Source organism: Hyposmocoma kahamanoa, unplaced genomic scaffold, assembly GCF_003589595.1.
Source record: "Hyposmocoma kahamanoa isolate Upper Pololo Valley unplaced genomic scaffold, ASM358959v1 65, whole genome shotgun sequence".
NCBI classification, from domain to species: domain Eukaryota; kingdom Metazoa; phylum Arthropoda; class Insecta; order Lepidoptera; family Cosmopterigidae; genus Hyposmocoma; species Hyposmocoma kahamanoa.
In genome coordinates, this window is record NW_020653853.1 from 5870183 (window position 1) to 5896260 (window position 26078).

General features: G+C 36.0%; 1 protein-coding gene across 2 annotated transcripts in view; it reads left to right on the forward strand.

Moving 5' to 3' along the window:
- LOC113231574 (beta-1,4-N-acetylgalactosaminyltransferase bre-4-like) overlaps window positions 1-26078 on the forward strand; it is a 480048-nt gene that overhangs the window by 227231 nt on the left and 226739 nt on the right. Inside the window, exon 1 of one of the 2 annotated variants that reach the window (XM_026465918.1) lies at window positions 14874-15179. The exons of the other annotated variant lie outside the window; for it this stretch is intronic. The gene's annotated coding sequence lies outside the window, so the exon portion shown is untranslated. Of the gene's footprint in view, window positions 1-14873; window positions 15180-26078 lie in introns of those variants that run through there. 2 annotated transcript variants of the gene reach the window in all.

Here is a 26078-nt window from a genome sequence, read left to right on the forward strand (position 1 = left end):
GATACATATGTCGAAATCGCAAACAGACGCTAGACCAAGCACTATGAAAGTTACGGACGGACCGAGCCAATAGATCTACCTGTGCGGCGCGTGCGCTCCACAGAGTCTACGTACATTTGATTTACACGCGCCCGCGTCTGCACCAGCGCCCACAGCCACTCTGAATAAGGGCTTTCGATCATCTAACCCTAACGTGATGTCCACACAATAACAAACAGCTTAAATAATTATTATCAAATTTAACTTTATACAAAACCAACCTCAAAAATTTGTGGATGGCAAATGGATGTAGTTTGCCAAGTTTTATTGAAACCAATTAACGGAAAGTGAGTGCTTATCCAGTTAACCGGATTCATTTCCTAATTGTCAAGTAGAGATGAAATATTTTTTTCATATGAATGAATCGGACCACTACTGAGGCACCTCCTTTCTAACGAAAAAAGAATCATCGAAATCGGTAATAAATGTCGGAGTTATCGCGTAACACTCACACAAAAAAATGCAGTCGAATTGAAAACCTCCTTCTTATTTGCAGCAGATCACAAAAATTAAACAAATGATAAAATATAAAACAAGAATTAAAAGATTTATCAATGATTAAACGTCATTCATGGAATTCCTGAACGAAATCTTCTAATATAAAGGCACAGTTGTGAACTTATTTCCTCTTTTCTGGACTCGTTAGTTGTGCCGGATAGAGTCCTTGATGTGATCTTTATACCAATGAGATCGTGTACTCATTTGTGGAATGAAAATAAATAATATTTATTATTGCAATTTTTATGTAACTTAGAAAAAAGACTATCTGCTATCTTCGGATTTACACATTGACAACAAACGTCTCACACATATTATTATGAGTGACGGTGACCACGCTCTACAAAGCCGAAATACTTTTTTTTATTATACCAAGATGGGACGAAAAAGTCGTGCGCCTGGTGGTAAGTAACACGCATGTCCATAACAGTTGCAGTGGCACTCATTGCTTGAAATCGCAAAGATCTGAGGGGCACTGCCACTGTGCCCGCCACCTGAGGTATATAAGTAGGTATATAAGATGACAAGTCGTATATGGCTGTAATTTCTCCAGCACCCTTACCCTTCAAAACCGAAACGCAGTAATGCTCACGTTCTACTTGGCGGCAGATATAGGGTGGCAGTATTTCCCTGGATAAACTCTTTCACAAGAATATATTTATTTACATTTTTTGTGAAATAACGGGGCCAGTTACCGAGTTGTCGAAATTCTCAAATGTGTTTTTCTTTGTTTCATAAAAAGTTCTACTGCTCCTAAATTATCCTATCCTCTTTTTCAAAAGCTCGATGCTTAATATATACGGCCTGATATTAATTCATTGCACTGTTCTGTGGAATATCTTTACTACTTTTGAACTTTTTTTGTATTTGTAATAACTATTCGTAAACAATAAATAAATTTTAAAAATAAATAGCTTTACCACTCTATTGTGACTACTTCTTTGATGTTCTTTTTTTTGTAACATGAAATGACGGGACGAACAAGTCGTGCGCCTGATGGTAAGCTACACGCCTGTCCATAACAGTGCCACTCAGAGCTTTAAATTGCAAAGATCTGAAGGGCCACTGCGCCCGTCACCCTGAGACGTAAGTTGACAAATCCCAAGTGCCTGTAATTTCACCAGCACTCTTACCCTTCAAAACGGAAACACAGTAATGCTGACATTACTGCTTGGCGGCAGAAATAGGTAAGGTGGCAGTACTACCCTGGACGAACTGTTTTACAAGGAGCTCTATGACTACTACGTTATAGTAACAAACGATAAATGTAAAGGGGTCGGGCATTACGAGTTCCGGTTATCTGTTCCAATAAGGACCTGACCCCCAAATGTCTATTAATACAAGTATCACAACCATAATTCGGTTGGAGTAGTTGCCATTCAGGGGAAACTATTAACACTGCATTAGGATCTAACGGAAAATCAATCAACGCCATCTAACGTCTCTGAAGAGGTAACTACAATACGCTCATTGTTTATTATAACTGTATTACAAGTATTAAATAGGTTTATTACAAAATCCAATTTTTATTATTTTTTATGCATTCTCTACATAATAAAAAAAAGTTTTGTCATTTAAATACTTACTGTATTTATGTATACATACACCGAAAATAAAAACGTAATAGTGGAAAGGAATCAATAAACAACATACACACTCACACATTTAGTTACACCTTTACATGCACATAACACCTGCCACGATGCTGACCTCCTTCATCATCATCCCACCTTTTTATCATCCTCTTTTCTGATTCCTGACCAATTTCCGTTCGTTCTCGAATTTGACTTGACTTGTATCATTGTATTTGCCGCAGTAGAAAAAGGAATTATAAATAATATCTTGTTATTTTCATTTAAAACCCAATGGCGAAATCCTGAAAGGGCACAATAAGTAAAAAGAAGAAGATATTTTCATCTATGGAAAAAAATAACTTGACTAAATTTTGTCGTCCACAATACTCCTTGAATAGCAAAACCTACTGAAACCTTAGAGGATGGAAAAAAAAAAAGAAACTGAAACCCATATTACTAAGTGGAAAACTTGTTATTACCGAACTCCTAAAAGGGCACCGCCAATAAGTGAAAAGAAGAAGTAGCACCTTAAGCAAAGTGCTTAAGGTGCTACTTCTGTTGGTGGTGCTAAAATTAAAAAAGTATTGTGTCACTCAGTTGGACGAGTGGATGACCTCCACGTTTTGTGGAGTAGAAATGGTCCTTGGGGAGGAAGATGTTGAAGGTAACTAAAGAATATATATCGCAATGAGTGTTGATTGTATTGCATGTAAAAGATAGCTTTTGTGCTATCATTTTGAAGTAAAAACTTGGTGGTACTAATACTGGTAAAATGGGTAGGTACCTTATATTACTACACTTTTGAGTTGTGTTGCTAGAGGTTGTATTGTCTGTGGTTATATTATCTAATTACAATAATTATAATAGTAAAATTCTAATTACACCCTAAATTTGAACGAAAATACTTGTGTATATATAGGTAACAGATATGATTCCTCCATCTGAGGGAATTAAAGTCCATTTAATCTAGACAATCTATGTAATAAAAATAACATAATATTTTTTACATTACATACCACATTACATTAACATAACATAATTTGAAATAATAATCACAATAGCTACAGCTGTATACCAAGATGCCAGCTACCGGAAGTTTTTTTCATTTTGTCCTGAACCGTGCTTGCTTTCCAAATGAAGGCATCATGGGACCTGGCAGGATATTTAGCTAATATGTTCAATATCAGCAAGTCACACTCACACACCTGAAGGAAAATAATACTTATCAAAGAAGGTAAATTTAAAAGCATATTGTAATATGTTATTATGAGAATTGTGTTAATTTATGTAATAGATATAATGTATCAATTGCTGAAAAAAATGTATATTTGAAAAATATAACACAAATACATATATTTAATTAGTATTAAATATATGTATTAATAGACAAGTTAGTACTTGTCTATTGTTTGCTGCTGTTCTTGATTTGTCCTTGGAAATCTTATCCATTTGTGTAAAACCTGCGGCTCATTGATAGCAAGGGTAGTTGAGTGTTCGTTACTCACATTGATATATGCAAACTTATTGTTGGAAAATCTTTTTATCGGACTTCAAAAAAAAGAGGAGATTCTCAATTTTTTTTTAGTCATATGTATGTTACACTATAACTGAATGAATGAATGAATAAAGTTTTATTTATTTCTCAATCACAAAACAGGCTTAAGAGTAAGGAACTTAAGGTTAAATACAAGAATAAAAATTGGTCAGACTGTTTTGTGAGAGACTGTTGCCCGAGATAGGTATAGAAAAACCTGAATTACGGGTCACCAGAAACTAACTCTATAATAACTCCGGTATTTGTGAACGGATTTTCATGATTCTTTTTTATTGGAAAGAGGGTACCTCCATAGGGGTCCCATTTGATTTTGAAGAAAATCATCCACCTCTAAGGATGGCTGTTCACGCATGAAGATTCATTTTTATAAATAGCGCCTAAATTTTATTGTAATGAGCAATTATTTTAATGGTTAATTTTGCTATTCTCCAATTCAAAGCATTTTTCTCTATCAATATACTTTGAGTAGTGAGAACCGATTTTTATTATCGCCTGTGTCAAGTCCCGAATAGTGGCGAACTAGGGGATGAATCCGGGTTTGCTCACTTTCCGGTAACCGAATTCAATAAAACTTGGTAATTACATGTAATTCCACGTACTTTTGAGGTCGGTTTTTTTAGTACTCGGTACTAAGATTGTTGCTGATACACCTTCTATGTAGGTTGTGTGTGATTGTTTCGAATTTTGATTTAAGTTTTTAAAAGGAACAGGTTACAGTCACGGCGACTTACAAAAGTTTAATAAGTACTTTGCTTTCTTCGTAACAAGTGTGTTATTTTCATTTTGTGGGATAGAAGACTCTTGTCTTCACACTTACAATTGCATCTCTCTCAACTATCTTTTGATATGCCCCTTGGACATATAAGTGAAAAGCTGACAAAAACTTAATTAACCAACGATTATGAGAACATTATGAACAGCTCATCTTTCATTGTGTTTAAGAGTTTGTATTAGGTATGCATATCATAACATATAAATTGTATTTAGTTTGATCTCCGCAGAAATCTTATTCCCATAACTTGATAAGGGACAGTACTGCCTCCTTTCTTCGATCAAACATTTGGTTATATCGGAACCTATGTTTTGAAAGTGTAGTGTAGACTTTAGAATGGGTCTGACATATCGTGCGGTTTATGGAGAGGGTTTCTTTAACGCGATGATCTGTCTCGATAAGCTCGCATTATTAGAAGGTGCTCCATTTAAATTTCTTGGTACACAAACAATGAACAAGCTTTGTAAGTAACAATATAACGATAGATTTTGGGCAAAACTTTGTTAAAAACAAAATTAACCATACGTTTAAGTAACTCGGAAAGGAATCCGCGATTGTTCCGCATTGACCTTTCCGATTTGAAATGCCACAAGTTTCCGATCGGCCAGTTGTGAATCGCAATTATGCGCCTCGACTCGGAAGAGACGCAGTTTCAGATTGGGAGAGGCAATCAAAATCAGCCTGCTGTTTTTGTAGCAAATATTGTCTATTATCGTTGTTATTAATTGGTGTAGATATGGCCTCACGGCAAAAATTTAATTGAGAAGAATATGAAAAGCACGAATTTAAAACAAACATTCAACTTTATAATGTCAGAGGTTACAAGGTACACGACTAAAGCTACCGCTCTACTTATAAAACTGGCGATGAAAAATAAAAGTTGTTTTATCAGTACGCAACTTTGCTTTAGCGATGACAAAAGCTTTCATATTTTATCTAGCGCAAACAAAAACTTCCGAGTTTATAAACTTTGTGTGTTTTTGTGTTGTTACTTGTTTTTAATCTTGTTTTTACTATGCGACAATGGCATTAGATGACTAAGTAGGTGTAGAAAAATATTAATTCGTCTACACCGGCCAATACATCTATTCTGTCACAAACAGTACTGCTGTGTTCTTGTTTTTTAAGATAACAAGTGACATGTAACATGTGCGCCTGGTGTTAAGCGACAGGTCTGTCCATAGCAGTTGCAGCGCCACGCAGAGCTTTAAATTGCAAAGATCTAAAAGGAACTGCATGTGTGCGATGGAATTGCATAATTTGATTCCGCCTTCCCCTTTCCATCATCGGGGGACTAGACGTGGGCTGGGATTCCACCCCTATGTTGTGGATTCGCACCAAGCGTTTCGCTTCCATTTATATGGCGAGCGGCTATAACTTGGACCTTTTCAAGGCGAGAGTGAATAGGCATTACTTAGGTTTGCATGCTGCATCGTCGACCTCATCATCACTTTCCATCAGGTGAGATGAAGATCAAATGCGCATTTATTTTTTATTAAAAAAAAACTGCCACCGCGCCCATCATAAGATAAGTTGCAGCAGTTCAATACCGGAACCCAATAATGCTCACGTAACTGCTTGGCGGCAGAAATAGGTAAGGTGTCAGGTACTTCACTGGACGAACTCTTTCACAAGGACCTTTACTGCTACAGAACAACAGAATAGTTCTGCGTTGTATACTGTACCTTTAATTGCGTTGGCGACATAAACAATGGATACGCAGCCAACGCAATTTAAGGTACAGGAAACAGGCAATCAATAGAACCCATTAATTGTCCATACTTAATTTGTTAACACCTTATAAAGACAGATAATCGTATAAGTTAGATTCCTTTGCCATAGTACATTAAATTATTTCGTACGTAAACGAATCGCTCTTGAAATATTAAACACTGCTACTCATTTTTAACTGACTTTAAAAAGGAGGAGTTCCTCAATTCGATAAAATTTTTTTGTATGTATGTTGCGCGATTAACCCAGCATTTGTGAACCGATTTTGAAGATTCTTTTTTTGTTGGAAAAAGGGTACCTCAGTATTGGTCCAATATAAATATGAAAATAAAATTTCGCCGATTTTTTTTTTATGAAAAAGTTGATTACAGTGACATGCTAGATTACAACACCGATTAATTCGTCTCGTAGTTATCCTGAAGCAATTTAGACAAAAGATTTCCCAGGTTAGTCCTACCGGGAGTCGAACCCGGGACCTACTCATCCAGCGCCCACAGCGCAAACTCATCTATGCAATAGTGATACTTAAAGTATTATTAGTTATTTATATTGTTCGATTTAGAGTTTCATGTAAATATAGAACAGTTTTTTTGGGCACAAAAGAGACAGAGACAATAGTATGTCCATAGTGAAAGACACAATCGGCGGCTTTATCTATAAACAGCAATCTTTTCCAGGTAACCCTACAAAATATTACGTATATTTCATAAGTATATTGTAATAAAAATTCGTTTTCTTCAAGATTCAAAATTACTAATGAACGTTAGAATACAATACAAAAAATCTTTATAGTACACCAAAATAGAACCAAATACAAAACATTTAAATAAAAAATAAGCGGTGGTACAAAGTTCGATCTTATCATTTCGTTGATTCCTGTCAGACATCCTTTGGGTGGAAGTAATTACACAACAGACAGGAAAAAGACAGCGGTGTATTAACATTTTGTAATCGAAAATAAACATAAAGATCATCATTAAATAAAATCCTATACATATATTTGTATATATGTATAGGAGGCATATACTACTATATATTCCTACATTTATATAAAATAAAAGTTAGTAATAAAACATTAAAAAACAGTTCCCGTCACACTAAAGCTAGGTAGTGTTCTTTTTCCATATTTTTGAGGAGATGTAATGTTTAATAGTGAATATAACGTGTTTTAACGGACAATACGGATGGGCCTATACCCTTTTTGTTACACCTGTACAGAGGTGGCCACGTACCACTATCAATAACATCTATGCTCAGCACAATACAATACAGATTAATCTGCCCCTACAAATTACACCTTTATCAACCGAACTGTAACACGACGAAAATACAAAGCGAGAAATATGAATACAAAATTAAGAGGCCCGGAAAAAGCCTTTACGGTGCGTTGTGTAAACACGAGTACAATTTATGGGGCCATGCATCACAACTGGGCAGAAATATTAACCGCTGTTCCGGTTCATGTCACTGTGGACACCAAAGGGTCTTATAACGGCCCTCGTAGCCAAGGTCGTATGGCAATGGTGCTTATATGGGTTATATTTATGATATTTCGAGTTAAGGGTGGCTACACATTCGACAGTGCTGGTTTCAGGCCTTTTTAAAGTCGAGCTATAGGTTTGAAACGGATAGACTGACCTGAAAGCGTTTTTTTTTCTATTTATTTCTTTATTTCATACAATTACACATCGTTACAGCAAAATACCAAAAAACTGAGTCGAAGTCAAAGAATTATTTATTACATAGGTAAAATTTAAGCTACTTTTAAGATACTGCTCGTTTACTGCGATGACTTCCCTGAGAAAAACGAGCAAGAAACTCTAGGGGTTGCTCTTTTGCAATAAACTTAAATACTATGGAATACACTTCGAATCAAATTTGTGTGTAATCTGGAGCCATATCGACTTTCAATTTTGTAATATGACTTTTCAATCAAATTATTTTTAATGTAGTTTTTAAAGTTAGGAAATGATAATCTTAATACATGCTCCGGAATCTTATTGTAAAAACGTATATAGTTCCCTTTAAAAGAGTCGTTTACCTTGGTGAAACGAAATCGTGGTACCATGAGTTTGGACTTAGCTCTAAGGTTAATATTATGGACTGGAATTCATACAGGGACGATTTGTATTAATAAGTCACAGAAGACAGACGTTCATCCATCCTCTCACAAAACCTCAAACATACACATAGCCACTCATTTCCTTGCAAAACATCACAGTTTGGTGCAGATACGAGAAACACATTAAGACAATGCAGAGCGCAAACAAGCGGTGATTTACTGTCAGAGAGTGCGCACCGCCGGCAGAACCAGCAGATGATGAACGTGTGGCCGTAGATTAAATTTATTTAGCGGGGGGACGAACAAGCGCACCAGTTGCGCCATCAATTATGAGCAATCGGAATCTCCTCGCAAGATGCCAGCAAAAGTCAGTAGACCATAATTGCGTCTTTCTTCTAGAGAATTGTACCCCACGACGCCAAGGAAGAATTTTCGTAGGGTATAAAAAAAAGGCAGTTTATTTGAAGGCAAATTTAATAGGCATGGTTCATAGCTCAGTTCAGCTGTTTAAATTTTATTAGCTATTTTCTCAGTTTATGTAGTGTTCTCAGTCATACATATTTCTTTCACTGGTCCAATCGACATATTTGATCTAATGCTGCAATCAAGACAGTCCGAAAACTACCCGCCTCTTTAACTGCTACAGTAGAATTAACGTGTTTAGGCTTTATAAACCTAATGGTCTCGACGAGTTATATAACGGCTTTATTGACTTTTGGAGTATACTCTTTTGCATCAGGGTTTTTTCAAATCTCTTTAATATAGTTTTAACATTATTCAAGACTCATGTCACTCCTTTTACACTGTGGATGGACTATAACCACCTAACGCCCTGCTTGTTCAATATAAAAACGGTTTCAAGCTGTTATTGACACTACCGCAGCACTGTAGCGATTCTCCGATGTTTGCTCAACCGTGAGAACATAACATTTTTGCTATGATGCAAACAAGATGACAACTATGCTTTCGAGACTGCGTTGAAGATCTTCAGTGCCAGTAGAGCTCCTTGTAAAAGAGTTCGTCCAGGTAAGTACTGCCATTTTTCTTATTCCTGATGTGATCATTACTGCGTTCCGGTTTTGAAGAGTAGGACTTGTTGGTGAAATTACAGGCACATTGGACTTGTCAGTTTGTGTCTCAAGGTAACGAGCGTAGTGGCGACAGCGACATAAAGCGCGAGGTACTGCTTTTCTCGTATAGAGATCTCTCGCGTTACGTCTAGCTTTATCGGTTTATCAGTTTCCTGAAATCGTTTACTGTTAACGTCACTATTCTGTAATGATGAATAGTGTTTCCGTTATTTCATTTGAATTCTACAGTGCTAGCACAAAGGGCAACATATATATCTATCTCGCGCTTCTATATCACGCTTCTATATCACTTCTCGTATAAGTCGCGCCGTCTCGTGCTGTCGTTGCTGGTGGTGATTGTCGCTTTTTATGTGCTTTTGTCAATACCTCAACTAAATTTTAACATTAATCGTTAGTGTATATTTTTTGTATTACTAACAAGTGGGACGAAGCTGTCAGAAAATTGATTTATAATTTATAATTATTTAAGTAATTAAAATTGCAAGAAAACGTTGCTTATAAAACAATTTTAATAAAATAGTCAAGATAAATTCACAGAGTCGAACTTAATTCACAGTCTATCAAAGGAAGCAAATCATTAATTTACGTCAAAATAGTATATAAAATTATGCTATTGAATTAAAGTAGCAAGTCTAAATTCCAAGTGACATTTGTAATAAAATAGTTACTTCAGTCCCTTCCTGGATTGCTTGATACAAGTAATATGAAAGTGAAAGGGGGTCAGGAGCTCAAACTAAGTCAGATATGTGCTATGAGCCGCCTGGTGTCCTACTTTTAATTACAATTACAGGTTGGTCATCGAAAACATCGTCGACACAGAAATGATAAAATATATGACTCTAATTATAAGACGCCTCGTTATTGTAATGAGGTATACATATTAGTTGCGCAATTCTAGAACATCATGTAGTCAGCAGATCGGTAACCTATCACAAACTCGAATTTTTTTTTACGAAATAACGTTTCGAGTTCTTAGGTTTTCGCGATTGTTACACATAGGAAATGAAACTGTTTTTCCGGATTTAAATCGTGTATATTTGTTTTTTCAAAACAAAGTTTGTTGTTTGAAAAAACAAATATACGCGATTTAAATCCGGAAAAACAGTTTCATTTCCTATGAAATAACGTTTGTTCGAATTTTCATTACACCGAAAACCGAATTATAACGAAACCGTTACTCTTTCAGGATATGTTGGATGTTTATCGCAAAGACACGATTATGTTCGGTTAGGTTAGGTTAAGTTACGGCCTTTTGGCTAAGATCAAAGAGTAGGTTTAAAGGAAAAAACATTTTCCTCTCAAAATTACTTTCGAGGTTATGTAAATTCGAGCAAACGTTACTTCTGGAAAATGTCGTTTCGAACTACTGACAGGTAACCCGGCAGATCTCAGCAGACCTGCTCGACATATGCGCTCGTAGCAGATCTTTGTAGTGTGTGACTTTTTGCTGTCAGCGCCATCTGTGAAAAACTTATGAATGTATCTTCACTCAGTCAGACAGATAGAAGGATGTTTTCTTTCTGTTGTTCGATCTTCATATCAATCATAATAACAAACCGTTGAAGTATATTTAAACGATTTCAGAAGAAGGAGGTTCTTAATTCGAATGTTTTTTTGTGTGTATGTTATTCGATTACTCCGACACTTAAAAAACCGATTTCGATGATTCTTTATTTGTTGGAAATGAGGTACCTCATAGAGTTCCCATTCTAATTTGAAAACTATATTTCACCTCTAAGGCTCGCAAATTAGAGGATGAATTCACCTACTCTCCTTTAACCGATTTCAATAAAAAATTCCACAAACTTTTGAAGTCGTTATTTTACAAAAAGTTATTACACAGAAATCATTGATATTTATTAAAATAAATATAAACAGTAATTATATAACTTAGTAGCAGTAGAGCTCCTTGTGAAAAAGTTAGCCCAGAGAAGTACTGCCACCTTACCTATTTCTATCGCCAAGCAGCAATGCGAGCATTATTGCGTTCCAGTCTTCAATTACAGGCACATGGGACTTTTCAACTTATGTCTCATAGTGACAGGCGCGATCCAGTGCCTTTTGAGCGGCGCTTCAACTGTTATGGACAAGCGTGACGTTTACCACCAGGTGCACGTCTTGTGCGTCCCGTCACTTACCATCATTAAAAAAATACAACACCATTTTAATAAAAACAGTCTGAATCCTTAATCTCTAAAATAGGAGATGGATTTACTCCATCAATCTAGTACAAAGTGCGTGGTAAAATGCCATTTATATTATTATCTTCAGCTTAAAAGACATTAGCGATTCAGCACAGCTGCCCTAATGCGAATATTGCCTAATACATAACCATAGCTCTTCCGCAATGCGTTTAATCGTAGCGGTAAATTGTGCGACGAAAATAGCTCACTTGCTATACGAGAACTGAGTAATACCATTATATATTTTTCAGTATTTTGTGTTGTTTTATTGATATGTTTCAAATTGAAACTGATGTCTTCAATTATACTACTTTTACTACTTTACTGCCTTTGTGGCCGAACGGTTACGGTCCCGGGTTCAATTACCGGGCCGGGAAAAACATTTTAATACATTTATTTAGGCCTTTTCAAGACGATACTGAATAGACATTATTTAGGTGTGCATGCTACATCGCCGACCTCATCGTCGCTTTCAGTCGCTATTTCCCAAAAATAAGTTACGTTATTAATTCCAGTGTACGATACATTCCCAGACACAAAATTCGCGCCAATTTCCATTTTCAGTATTTTTTTATGACACCAAGTGAAGGGACGGATAAGTCGTGCACTTGGCGGTAAGGGACACGCCTGTTTATATCGCAAAGATTTCAGGGACACTGCACCTGCGCCCGTCACCCTGAGACGTAAGTTCCCCACGCACTTGTAATTTCACTAGCAACCTTCAAAATTGACACACGGTAATGCTCATAATACTGCTGGGCGGTACATTTCTACCCTATATATAGTTAGTTGAGGTGTAAATAACAAGGTGGCAGGACTTCCCTGGACGACCTCTATCACAAGGAGCTCTACTGCTACTAAACGAGAGGTTGGTTTTTAGCGTGTGAGGTAGATGACAAATGCATTGCTTATATTGTAAAATAAGCTCATAGACCCCTGACGTAGTTAGTACGGAACACGAGAAAATTTTATTGAAATATATGAAAGAAAGAACTAAAGAAACATTTATTCAGCTTAAGAAAATTGAAACAAAACCGATAAAACAAATTAAGAATATATATATTATAGATATAAGCTGAAACATCCAACTCAGCATATGTTACAGTTCGCCTGCTGTAGGGCTGGTTTTCAGGTGGAACCGCTTTTACAATATTAGATGGCACGTAAGTACTAGTGTGGTAAATACTAAAATTATAAAATGTAACTTAAATATTAACTAAAAACAAGTAGAAAAATTACTAACAGGAATTATTACATGACTTGAATGTATATAAAATACTACACTTGTCAGGGATTATTACATGAATTTAATGTATATGAAATACTGCACTTGACCATCATTAAATCAGCCGACAGACGTCCACTGCTGTACATAGGCCAAAGATTTCCATGCTGACAAAGACAGAGAGAATGTATATAAAATACTTTACATATCATATAACTATCGAATGAAACTGATTCTAACGTAGTAAATCTTTCCGTATTCTAACCGTAAATCAACGTAGTATACTTCATTGGGAACTATGTGATTTTTTTGTTATCGAGCGAAGTATCGCTTACCACCGGCGCACGGTTATTCGGTCGATCACTTAGTATTATAAAAAATAATAAAGCCCTTTTTTAGCGTTCCTCTAAATGTGCCCATGGGTTTATATGATATGATACAATGCAATAATATATATCACGATGTTACGATACTCAGTGGTAAGACAAGGTAGTTCTGGCTGTATAACCGCGTGGAATTATTGTAACTACTCGCGAACTGCAGATACGCTTCTGGGAAATGTTTTAATCCCATTTACAACTTGTTCCATTGTTCAGATAGAGGATTTTAAGTTTGAATGCGTTCTGAATTTAAACTTTAGTCCGTACGTGCGGTTGGCTAATATTATGTTGCACGGGTTGAATGTTTAAATAGCTTTGTGAAGGATTTTCAAGTTTCTCAAAATAATTGAGTATTCTTTCAAATGTTATCAAATAATGTTAAATTTCTGCACCGTGAATTTCATAAGTAGGTATTGTAAAGTCTTCAGAATTTTTTAGAAAAGTGATATCTGTTCCAAAACTTTTTTTTCACAATCAAATTTAAGATTGCCAGTATCACCTCTACAATGAAGAAGTTTCCATTTATGTATCGAAAGCATTCGATTAAATATTAAAAGAAGATTCAGTAATTTGGCATTATTTAACTATTAAAGTCATTGACTTACAATTATATGGACGTCGGGTCCGCGCTAAAAAGTGTCCGAACTTATAGGGCGTTAAAATCGTATACATAGCGTCATTCACGCTCTAGTCTTCGTTTGTTCGACTGACAGCGAAGCAAGCAAAATTAGACAGTACTGCGATGACAATACAATTTCAATTCAACGTTTTAGCTCTTTCATATTCCTTGAAATGTCACTACGTTTAAATAGGTTGACTTGGGACATTTTTTCGTGGTTTTTGTATTAGACCCGTCGTCCATTTATTTGTAAGTCAATGATTAAAGTGACACTTTTTGTCAAACAATTACGCCAGAGTTGAGATGCATTAACGCTGAGACTTCTAGAATGCTATTTGATTTCGACTAAGACTTCAAAAAAAGGAAGAGTTGCTCAATTCGACTGAATGTATTTTTTTTTGTATGTTACGCGATAACTCCGGCAAATTTGTGAACCGGTTGTGATGATTCAGTTTTGTTGGAAACAGGGTACCTCAGAAGTGATCCCATTTAAATTTAAAGAAAATATTCCACCTCTAAGGGTGGAATAAAGGAGTGACTTTTGAGGTTGGTTTTTTAGTACTCTGTACAACGATTATCATATTATCAAAGCTTTGTTTAAACTTCGTTCGTATTATAAATCTCAGCCATTCTGTTTAGTGGTACAGGCTTTCCAGAAACTCATGATTGCTAGAAATTAAAAAATATTTGAGTAACACTGCTTAATTGAAATAAACTTTATTGTTACGACGCATTCACACTTGGTCGATGTTTTTTTTAAATTTTATGTCATGCAATGGTAGATCTACAGCCAGTACGCTTTTTGTCAAGTTAGTGCAAAATTAAAGATTTTCTTTCAGCGCTTTAACTGTCAATTACTGTAAACCATTTAAACGATTTAAGCCTTGTGATTCTTCCAATTTCCATTTTGCAGTTCGAAATGGAACCTTCAATAAGTTAAGCCGATTTAAAATTATTAACTTAAGGGTCCGAATTAACTTTTGACTAAAACGAAATTTCGGCTCCAAGGCTTTATAAAGAGGATAACTGTCAAATTAGGGGTAAGTAGAAGATGGTAGATAGTATGTACATCACATGAAACGTAGCAGTTACCTTTTTATGCGTAGATGCCGTGGGATCCCGCAAATTCATCACTACGACGCCCCGGACCACCTTGGTTTCCACCAGGGTTCCCCCAGATGGTTGAGACCGTGAAATGCGGGCAAGGAATCCCGGTCGACTGGCCTCACTAGGGGATCAGGCGAACAGCGAACTGCGTTCGCCTTCTTCCCCGTCGACTGCGCTGGAGTTGGTTCGCTGCGTCTTCACGCACCCGCTTCTTACGAGATCACCTCCTCGCAGAAGGCCACAGCATCCCACGATTCCCCGCTGCTCAGCATGGTCGTTACCACGCTGAGCAGCGAAAGATTCCCCCTAAAATCGCAGGTACCTGAAGAACGTGACCTATAAGGTATTCTTAATGAAATTATAATTATAGCAAGTAAATCCAGTAATGTACGTACATAGGAATCCATTATTACGGTGAATGATGTTTCGGAACATGATCTCTAGCTACTTTTGTAAACAGAAGTAGATTCAGATTTTAAACATCTATAAAATGGCATTGGTAAGATGTCAAATGAAATCAAACAAACAAATGATATTTTAATATCGCGGAATGCCACGCAACGTAGTATATAATAATATTTAGTATCAACAGAGCTTCTTCTGAAAGAGTTAGTTCAAGAAAGTTCTGCCACCTTACCTATTTCTGCCGCCAAGCATTATTGTGAGCATTACTATGTTCCAGTTTTGAAGGGTACTGGTGAAACTACAAGCATATGGAACTTGTCAACTTTATATTCAATTTTACGAACGCAGTGGCTATGCCTCTTAGATTTTTGCGATTAACGGCCGCTTTCTATATTCAATCTCAATCCATAATTTGCTATCTAAGCTTGAATAATCAATCTAAATCCTATTTTTACTATTTCAATAACCGATCGATAGACCGTTATTCCGATCTTTTGTTTCAATCCATCTGTGGGAGTATGGCATTTTTAGATTGACATTTGTATGGTGGTGACAGTTGTGCGCTTTCAATATCCAATCCATGGTTTTGACAAATCGGATTTTGCACGTGTTCGATCTATAGTAGCGATCCTCCAATTTTAACCGATTGTAATGTGTAATCGTGTAAAAATGGAAGTTATTTTTAAGTGATATCCACTGTGAACTTGAACATTTGCTCAGTTATCGGACTGGGATAATAGCGATAGCGACCAAGAGCAGCTTGTATCCTCAAGAACGTTTAGGCGTATAAAGTTCATGGTAAGTTTAACTGACGCTGAATTTACATCCAAATTTAGGCTGAACAAAACATCATATGAATTTGTTGTAACTGAAATAATACCGTTTATCAAAGTCAAATCAAAATGGTATTTTTGTAATTTAGATTATTTATCACGTCACGAATATGAACAAACATCAACAAAACATAAATTGATACTAACATTTCGCCGCTGCCGCCGCGCGCCGTCCCTTTTTTCCATCCTATATGGCCGTCCCGCTCGTTTGACAATAAACGTTCCGTTCTGGACAATAGACGTTCAGTTCTGTTCCTCGAAACACGTTATTCTTGCCGTACTTACGGGTTAAGTATTTTATACTTGAAAGTTTGCAATTAATTTATATTTTTGCCAAAGTCATATATATAAATAAATTATTCTTAGAAACATAACCACCGTTTTATTCACTAATTCATGTAATGATCTTTTACTCCGATTGCGTGGAACTAAACGTCAGAGAGGGAGTAAATTTACGACCGATCCTTTTTTTTAAGGGCGCTAGAGCCGAGATAGACATATTGAAATACAGATTCGGCAGCGATCGATGAATCGAATAAAATCTGGATAGAAAACAATCTTAGATTCAGGATCAAATATAGAAAGCGGCCGTAAAAGCTGTAAAAAAAATTACGTGTAGACACGCTATGGGGCCTCTTTTCACTTGATAATCATTGCTCCTACGATTGCACAGATTTATTATCGATGTATTATTTAACATTTTTTATTTTTATGTGAAAGTCAAATGTCATGAATTATTAAAAGTTATGGAACAAAAGTTATTGTTTATGATGTTAGTAATATGGTCCTGGCAGGTTGATAGTATTTTATAAATAACCCTATATAACATATTATTTGTATCGAAAAATCTATAGTATAATTTTTTTACTATAAATAACAAATCGACTGAATTTATACTACCTATGTACTGTTGGCATTAAAAAATTATAAACAAACTATAAAACAGGTTATTTTTTAACAACACTGGATGTCTGTCGCTTCAGTGTTCAGCATTATTTTCAAATAACAGGTAGTAACTTTTCATTCGAATGTAAGGTTTAGGTAATTTAAAACTATTTTATTAATATTTATTGAATACTTAATTCTCTCTCAACAAAACTACTAACAAAATTTAATTTTTCAGTGGTTGCAAACAGTGAGCTTCTAGCGAATACAATATACTCCAATTAAAGTAGAAAGTGCCATTTTTCATGTGGTAATATTTGATCGTAAAGTATTTTAAATACTGTCGGTTTAACAGACGCCATTGCTTGTTGACATATGATCGAGTACGAGTATTTGTGGTTTTCGGTACCCACTGAATTTATTGTTGTTTTATTTTAATTTTGTTGTTTTGTGTTACATTTTTGTTGTATGTCTGCGTTTTTGTTGACGTAGTCTTTGTTACGATCCTGCGTTAAAAGCGACAATGTGAAGTTGAACACCCCTGCATTTGTAATTTTTTTACAGGTCTCGTTTGTTTATATTCTTCTGAATATACACAGTTAGCATTGTACACCCTATCGGAGTATCAAATTGTGTATACAGTGATAGCATTTTATTTTACTTAAAAATTTATAATACACAAAGACACGTAACAAATGAAACAAAGAGGACGCTTACGCAAAATAGAGACTCAACAAAATTTGCTAATCCAGTACATGAAAACAAAATAAATTTTACCAACGAAAGACCACTTTCGTAGTATCGAATAAAATCAGGAATTTGTTTGCATTGTAGTAGCTCGAATAGATATGATATTGCACTTATTACAAATAATTATTCTAAAATTCTTTAAAATTTATTTTATTTTAATATAGTTCTGCGGTTGAAACGTTTAATTCCGTTCATCACGTTCTGAACATGAAATTGCACTCAATGCATGTAAAATTGCACATATTACAAATATTTATTTTAAAATTCAGTTAAATTTATTTTATTTTAAAATCACTCTGCAGTTGAAACGTTTAATTCCATTCGTCACATTTTAAGCACCAATTTTTTATTCCGAACAGTCACAAAGTCATATTTCAGGGCAGCCATTATTTCTGACCTTTCGGATATTCCAATTGTATCAAAGGAAACTCTGGCATAAAATAAGGCTCCGTCTCAATAAAAATGACCGCCAAAAATAAATCTCACCTACCCTTAATAAAAGCGGGGGCCTGTGAATCGTTTTGCAATAAAACCCATTTAAAAAACCGTTTAAATCTCGAGGACATTTCTCAAGTACGGGCCTGTTTACAAATGTAGATTAATTAACAGTAATTTATTACAGTAATTATAAAGAAACGCACGTAATTGGTGCGAGCAATGTCCCAAGATTGGAGGACAATTTTGCCATTATCTACTTTAATGACACGAACGAAATTTTGGGAGTATGTTGATGAGGTGTCCGTGACGAACGGTGACATGATGACGTCACAGACACGACTTTCATACTTACTTTACAATAGAAAGCAGTCAATTGAACATAGGAACAACATATATTACAAGATCATTATTATCCTTCCGATAAATGACGATAACGGCTCCGACTTGAGTATACGATTTCTCACAAAAAATTATGTTTTTTGACGAAACATATTGTAAATTTATAAAATGTCTTGCCATAATAAACTTTAGCAATTTTCGTCAATTAAAGATATACAGAAACCAAACGTTACTAAAACGACCGTTATTGTTTGGCACCTTACGCATTTGGCACATTTGAGAATATTCTAAGTTTTGATTTGTTGTGTTCCCACATAGTTAGGCGGGAAATGGCCAATCCTGTCTTCGACACGTCACGCTACAGACGATGAACTCCTTGCAGATAGTCTACTTTGTGTATTTAATTTTTTAAACTTCTTGCGAATACCCTTTGAATACGTTTACTTTTTATATTTTTTAAACTTTGATATTCTTTACGATTCTTTTGTTTTCATTTTCTTACTGGTATTTATATTGAAAATAGTACTACGAACCTTCTACGAACTAGATTTTTAAAGAAAGTCGAAAAATGTCCATTATTTTCTAGCTATTCACGGTTTTATTAAACCTCTATACGTATCCTGCGTTCATTTGTAATTTGTCCGAGCTTTTATTCTGTAGAGGTTAATTAGTTTCTCATTGCGTGACAAGGACCTTCCCCAAATTTCGCCACTCAATCGTAAGTGGTCTTTTGTGCCGTTTGTAAAGGTTAATGTTTTGTAATAGACACGTTGAGCATGTTATGTGTCAACCCTAAAGGCAACTTGCTGACCAAGACTATATTGCACACGGCACCAATATTCTAGAAATCATGCAATAGAGTAAACTGCAGACGCAGCGCCTCGTGCCGAGTCCACCAGGCCAACGTGACGCCGCGCACCGGCACTTCGATACACACCTCTGTCGGGTCAATTAGCTCTTAGTAATAATTAATTTGTAATTACATTTATTTTTAATTAAATTAGTTTGTAAAATTTTGGTTTTTTTTTCGAGTCCTCCGGCAGCGGCCTACGTAATTAGCATGAAATAAATATTATACAATTGGCCTTGTACAAACGGACTGTTGACATTTGTTATTGAAAATCGTACCTGAACTTCAAAAGTCAAACTTCAAGTAATGAAAACATGGAAAACATTACAGATACGTTGTTCTACTTATAAATCAGAACGACATGCCACACGTTGATACGGCGCGCCATCGCAAGCAACTTAGTAAGTTGAAATCATAGCGTTGCGAGGACGCAAAGTACGCGTGGCCTCGCTCTTTGGCCACAAATTCGCAACTGTGGTGCATTCCGCGGGGCGTTCCAAGATTTGCGTGTACATTGTGTCTTGTGTTGGATGTATCCAGTAGAGCTCTTTTGTAACAGTAGAGCTCCTTGTGAAAATTTCGTTCAGAGGAGTACTGCCACCTTACCTATTTCTGCCGCCAAGCAGTAATGGAAGCATTGTTGCGTTCCGGTTTTGAAGGGTAAGGGTGAAATTACAGGCACATGATGGGACTTGTCAATTTATGTCTCAGGGTGACGGGCGCAGTGGCGCGTTTGTATTAATTTTTTATGATACATTGTTTTTTGGAAGTGGTATACAAAATAATCGTTCATTAAGCACAGACATGTATTCATTATACCTAATTAGTTTTAAATACTTTCTGAACAGTTGTTTTGTTCCCGATAAGTGAAAATATAATTAAGTTGTTTTAAGAAGGTGGTAATATCCACTCTTCGTGTAATTTACAATTCATATTTATGCTTATAATATTGGAATTGACGTTCAATTTTGCTGTTTTAAATAGTGTATGTAGCTTGTTGCGTGATGGCATAGCGTACTTTGTAATTTCTGCAAGCTTACCATTAGTGCAAATGGACATGGAAAAGCCACGAGAGTAGAGAAACTTTTCTCTTGTTTACCGTTTGTGGAGCTATAGTACAATCTCGCATCTGCTTGCGTGTCGTCATGACTTATGACCTTTGGAAATAAGATAATTTCAGTAGAAAGTACTAAAAAAACCGACCTCAAAACACGACACTCTTAGAGGTGGAATATTTTCTTGAAATTTAAATGGGAGCACTACTAAGACACTATTTTTCCAACAAAAAGGAGTCATCAAATCCGGAGTTATCGCGTAAAATACAAAAAAAAATACAGTCCAATTAAGAACCGCCTCCATTTTTTTAAGTCTGTTGAAAAGTAAGAAAAAGAACCTTCCATAGTCCCGCGTACTTATAGTAATAGGCCTGGTGGTAACCGACACGCCTATCCATAACAATTACAGTGCCTCTCATAGCTTTCAATCATAAAGATCTTAGGGGCGCTGCCGCTGCGCCCGTCAATCTGAGATATAAAATTGTCATTTGTTAAACTTTCGCGTCGCATTGTACCTACATTAATAGCAGTAGAGCAACTTATAAAAGAGTTCGACCAGGGAAGTACTGCCACCTTACCTATTTCTGCCGCCAAGCAGTAATGTGAACTTTTCTGTGTTCGGATTTTGAAAGGTAAGGGTGCTGGTGAAATTACAGGCACGTGGGACTTGTCAACTTATGTCTCAGGGTGACGGGCGCAGTAGCACTGCAAATGTTATGGACAGGTTTGTAGCTTACCATCAGGCGTACGACTAGTTCGTCACTTGATATTATATAAAAAAAATTTGAAAACAGAATTTAATACGTCTTGGTCAAAGACTGACTGACTGACAATGATGACATGGCCATCGCCAGAGCAAAGTAGGTGTGTAAATAAGTCAAATAACCATTTTTTGTATTTTAAGTCAAATATATCCTTTTTTATGTACATGACAGGTTCCATATTTAAAAACATCGTAGTGCAGTAGTACAGTAGTGATTATAGAAATCACTTTATGTTATGTTTACTTTCAAACATGGAATCTATAATATACTTAAATAAAGGATATATTTAAGTTAAACAGCAAAAAATGGTATTTTGAATTATAAAAACTTACTTGAGAGGTATAGAATTATATTAAATTGTTTAATCGCGTATAAACAATAATGTCGTATTCTAATGTAAGTATAAATTTGACACATCCTTACCCTTCAAAACCAGAACGCAGAAAAGCTCACGTTACTGCTTGGCGGCGGCAGAAATTAGTAAAGCGGCAGTACTTTCCTGGACGAACACTTTCACAAGGGGCTCTGCCACGTCGTTTATTTTACTTCTTTTTATCGACATAAGAGCTTTCCCATACAGCCATTCACCAGCGACATATCATTTTTGCTATTTAATTTTATCCAAAGACTGAAGAAAAGGTAAAAGGGGTTTGCCGAGTACATTATTGCTATTTTATTACATTATCGTGAACGTCGACACTTACTGAACTCAACCGAACTTGTTACGATAAGATCGTAAACACGGACTTTGTTACGTGTAGAAAAATAACCTTAGCAAACTTTTGCGTGATTTTATAATCTTTATACGCTACATAACAGGTAAAAAGACTTAATTTATTCAGAGATAACCTAATGTAGGCACTCTTTATAACACCCTCGAAGTAGGTTGCCTACCTAAATCGTGTGCGCAGATACTTCGAAAGTCCGGAACACTCCATCGTTATGTCGATGACTTACCACCCATTCGCACGAAGTACTTTGCTTTGTCTTTTCTGATCCTCATACCAGGAGAATTGAATATACAGCCGGATTGTCTGCCCTCCTTGTCATAACTAGCACATTGGCATTGTCATGTCAAATGTCAATTATGCTGATTTTTATTTATTTATTTAGTTTGTACAACTTACACTTACAGTACTTATAACTAAACATGTAAGTCATAGTCACAAAAAAGTCACAAAAAAAAAGAAAAGGTTGAGTCGATCACCGGCCAAAGATAGGAAGCGGAATTTGGACCACAGAGCTTTGGGCGGTGACCGCCTCCAAATAGTAACCAGCGGATGGTAGAAATTTTGATTCAGTGTTGCTGAATACGTCAATATCATTTGTTTTGCTTAACGATTCAATTATGGCCAATGCTTCGAAGAATGGTGTCCGTATTAGTGTCACTGTGCGGGTTAAATGAAAATTGAATAGAGGGTATTTGCGCCGGTGAAGGACGTAGCGTGAGATTGGCGGGATAAAAAAAGGAATTTGAGCCAATAGAGGAGGGTTAATTATACATCCTCTTATTAGGTTGAAAATATATTTTAGTAGCGCCAGTTTTCGCCTGATCTCGAGCGATATGTACTACACCATGCCCAAAATAAAGGGTGTAGGGTACATATAAGGATAGTACCCATAGATTTGCTTAGGAGTCGATAATACCTTAGTTCAAATTAAAATTTTTCCCATATTAATATGGTTTATTTTGCTTTGGTCGAGCGGCAATAAATTCTGAAATGAAGCCAGTGTCCCGCTTTTATTTTTTATTTTTTATTTTTATTTTTATTTTATTTTACAAACGAAATTAAAGCCATTTGAAAAATGTATGTAGTATAATTTATACGTGTTCTATTTAGTTCTATTAATATAAATATCATTGGTACCAATCATGATACCAATGATTTTTAGAGTTTTTTTTTTGAGTATGTACTCAACATAGCCGCACTCGGGAAATCCTGTGTCGCGGGTGCCATGGACACACACAGACAACCACAGATTACACCCAAACTCACGAGAGAATTAAATGTAGGCCATACAAGTGTTTCTCCTGACCGAATCGAACCTGGGACCTCTGCGTGGCAGTCTGGTAACCGTTCGGCCATTACTATTATATTTTTTCCAAAATTATTATTCCACAGTTTCTCTGCTATGCGGAATCAACCAAAGCTAATCGAAGTTGTCTTAACAGTTAAACAGAAACCAATTAAGATATTAAAAAAACCGTTTATAGGGGTTGTAGATCTAGTGTCGCTGATTCCAGATATCGCACTGCTAATACAATGGTGTTTTAACTCAAAATATGTGAAATTCAAGATTATAGGTACTATTGCTGAACGTAAAATTTGATTCTCTACACGTCAATAAACCCGTCGTTAGAAGATTGTAAGAAATAATTAAAATATAATATCTACTTAACTCAAAATGTGACAAAATTTTCGTGTGCTGATTCTGGACAAAACAGTCCTTACTCAAAAATATTTAATTATTTTTTCCTTTTTATTTGTAAATATATTTGGCAAAAATAGGAAATTATTTAGATATCTGTAATATACTTTAACTTATATTACATATTAATAACTCTTCACTAGAAGTCAGTAATTCGTTTTTACATCAATCCTAAAATATACACTTTTTCAAATGAAACTATTTTTCCGGACTTAAATCGCGTATATTTGTTTTTTCAAACAAACCGACGTTTCGGGCCCTTTACAGGTCCCATGGTCCCATGACCATACGCGATTTAAATCCGGAAAAATAGTTCATTTCCTATGTGTAACAATCGCGAAAACCTAAGAACTCGATATACACTTTTTGAGTTAATACACTATTGTCTTAACAGTGCGATATGTTAAAAACTCAATTTCGCTGAAAATATCGATAATCTCTCTACCGTAAATATCGAAACTCTCTACCACCACGATCATAACTAACGTAGTTATGATCCTGGTGGTAGAGAGTTTCTTGCTCATTCTTCTCAGGGGAAACTGCCTTACGAATGAGCAGTAGAGTTTAATCAGTATGACGATTTCAAGTGTAATTTGCTAACCTTAGAAATAAACATTCTTTTGCTTTGATGTTGACTAGTGGCGCTGTATAATTTTCCATACAAAATTGTGAAGTAATTTACGCGGTCGCTAGCGACAACTGTCACGGTAAACTCGTAGTACAGTCACGGGTGGGCAGATCTGTTATTGGCATGTGTTTAGACGAAGAAAATGTGAGCGCCATTTGACTTATGGACATTATTTTTTTATAGGATCTTTTAGATATTCCAACGGTTAGCAAGACGCCATTCGCTTACACATTTATATTGGCGGCTGCGAAGTGGAAGTGCTTGCAGACTTGATCCTTGAACGATATCAATAGCGAATATTCATTATTTAGGTGTGTATGCTCCATCGTTGACCTCATCTTCACTTTCCATCAGCTGAGACGGAGATCGAATGCGCGCTTATTTCATAATAATATAAAAAGAACTAAAATAAAGTACTCATTCATTTATGATTCTACCCTTGAATAATTTTACTGCGTTTGTAGCTTGGTTTTTTAAAGAAATTTTAACCTTGAGCCTCCTCGTGTAGCACCCACAATGCTAACCGATGAGTCACTGAGGTCGTCAAACTATACTCAGTTTATCAATAAAGTAATTTACTTAAGCCTTTCCTAGAAACGAGTGAATAGGTATTATTTAGGTGTGCATACTCCATTGTCGACCTCATCGTCACTTTCCATCAGGTGAGATGGGCGCCTAATGCATATATATAATTTTTTTTTTCTAAAAAAAGAAAATTCAAGTTTTTATTTCAAGAAAACTCACAAATCAGAAAAACAAAACCTCTCGAACAAACCGTAGACAAACAATAATAGTTTTGTAAGTACCTAATCTTTCTTGAATTATATCTAAATTGCATAAAAATATTATTAAGGCTTATTCACGACTGAAATAAACATCAATTTGTAGTGTATGCGAATTGTGTATAATTTGTTTCGAGCGCACACGTCACAATAATGCGGGTGTAAAAGAGGTCAGTCTGTGTTCGACCATCTTGCGTCAGTTGAAAAAAATACAACTTGTCCCATCACTACTCCGGAGTGATGTTGTATTTACAAGTTGTATTTTTTTCAACTCGACTTACTCGAGTTGACGTGAATGCTGACGCAATTTGACTCGACTCGGTGTCTGACAGAGCAATCGCGAGTCTCGAGTAGCGAGAACTTAGTAATACCGACGACGATTCACTGAGTTGGGCACGATCGGCGGGCCGACCGCTACTCGAGTGTGCTCCAAAGGTAGTCCAACCGACTTTATATAGCCGCGTTTATATTTGTGTGACGTGACGTGTCGTTACGCACTCTAACGTCATGACTAGCGTTCACATCTACATGTCGTGTTCTGACGCCTTCTGACGATATTTTGGATCAATGCTCACTTCACAGTTTCACTGTCTCATTAAAGAGCTTGAGAGCGATGATGAAAGATTTCATAAATATTTTAGAATAATTAAGATGTGTTTAGCCCTGACGCGTCACAACAGCACTGGTGCGTGTACACTTATCTGATCTGACGTGTTGCGGCCGCTATCGTTATCGCTTCTGATGCGATGACAATATTAAATGTATGAAACCGATACCGTTCTGACACGTCACGACATGACACGTCAGACAAATGTAAATCCTACTTAAATGAGAACGAGTAGCAAATGCGCTGTATGAATGAAGTATTCTGCTCGGCGGGTCGGGTACCGAACCGAGATAGGTCGTCATCATAAAAAAGTAGCTCTAATTGACTCGTTGTGGAAGTAACTTGAGTTAAATAACTCCACTCGCCCATAGCTAGCCCGTGGTGTTGCGTATGCGAGCCAAACATCAATACGCTATTACTTGTAGGAGCGGATACTACTGTTAATGTAAAACATACATAAAAAATTAGAAACGTAT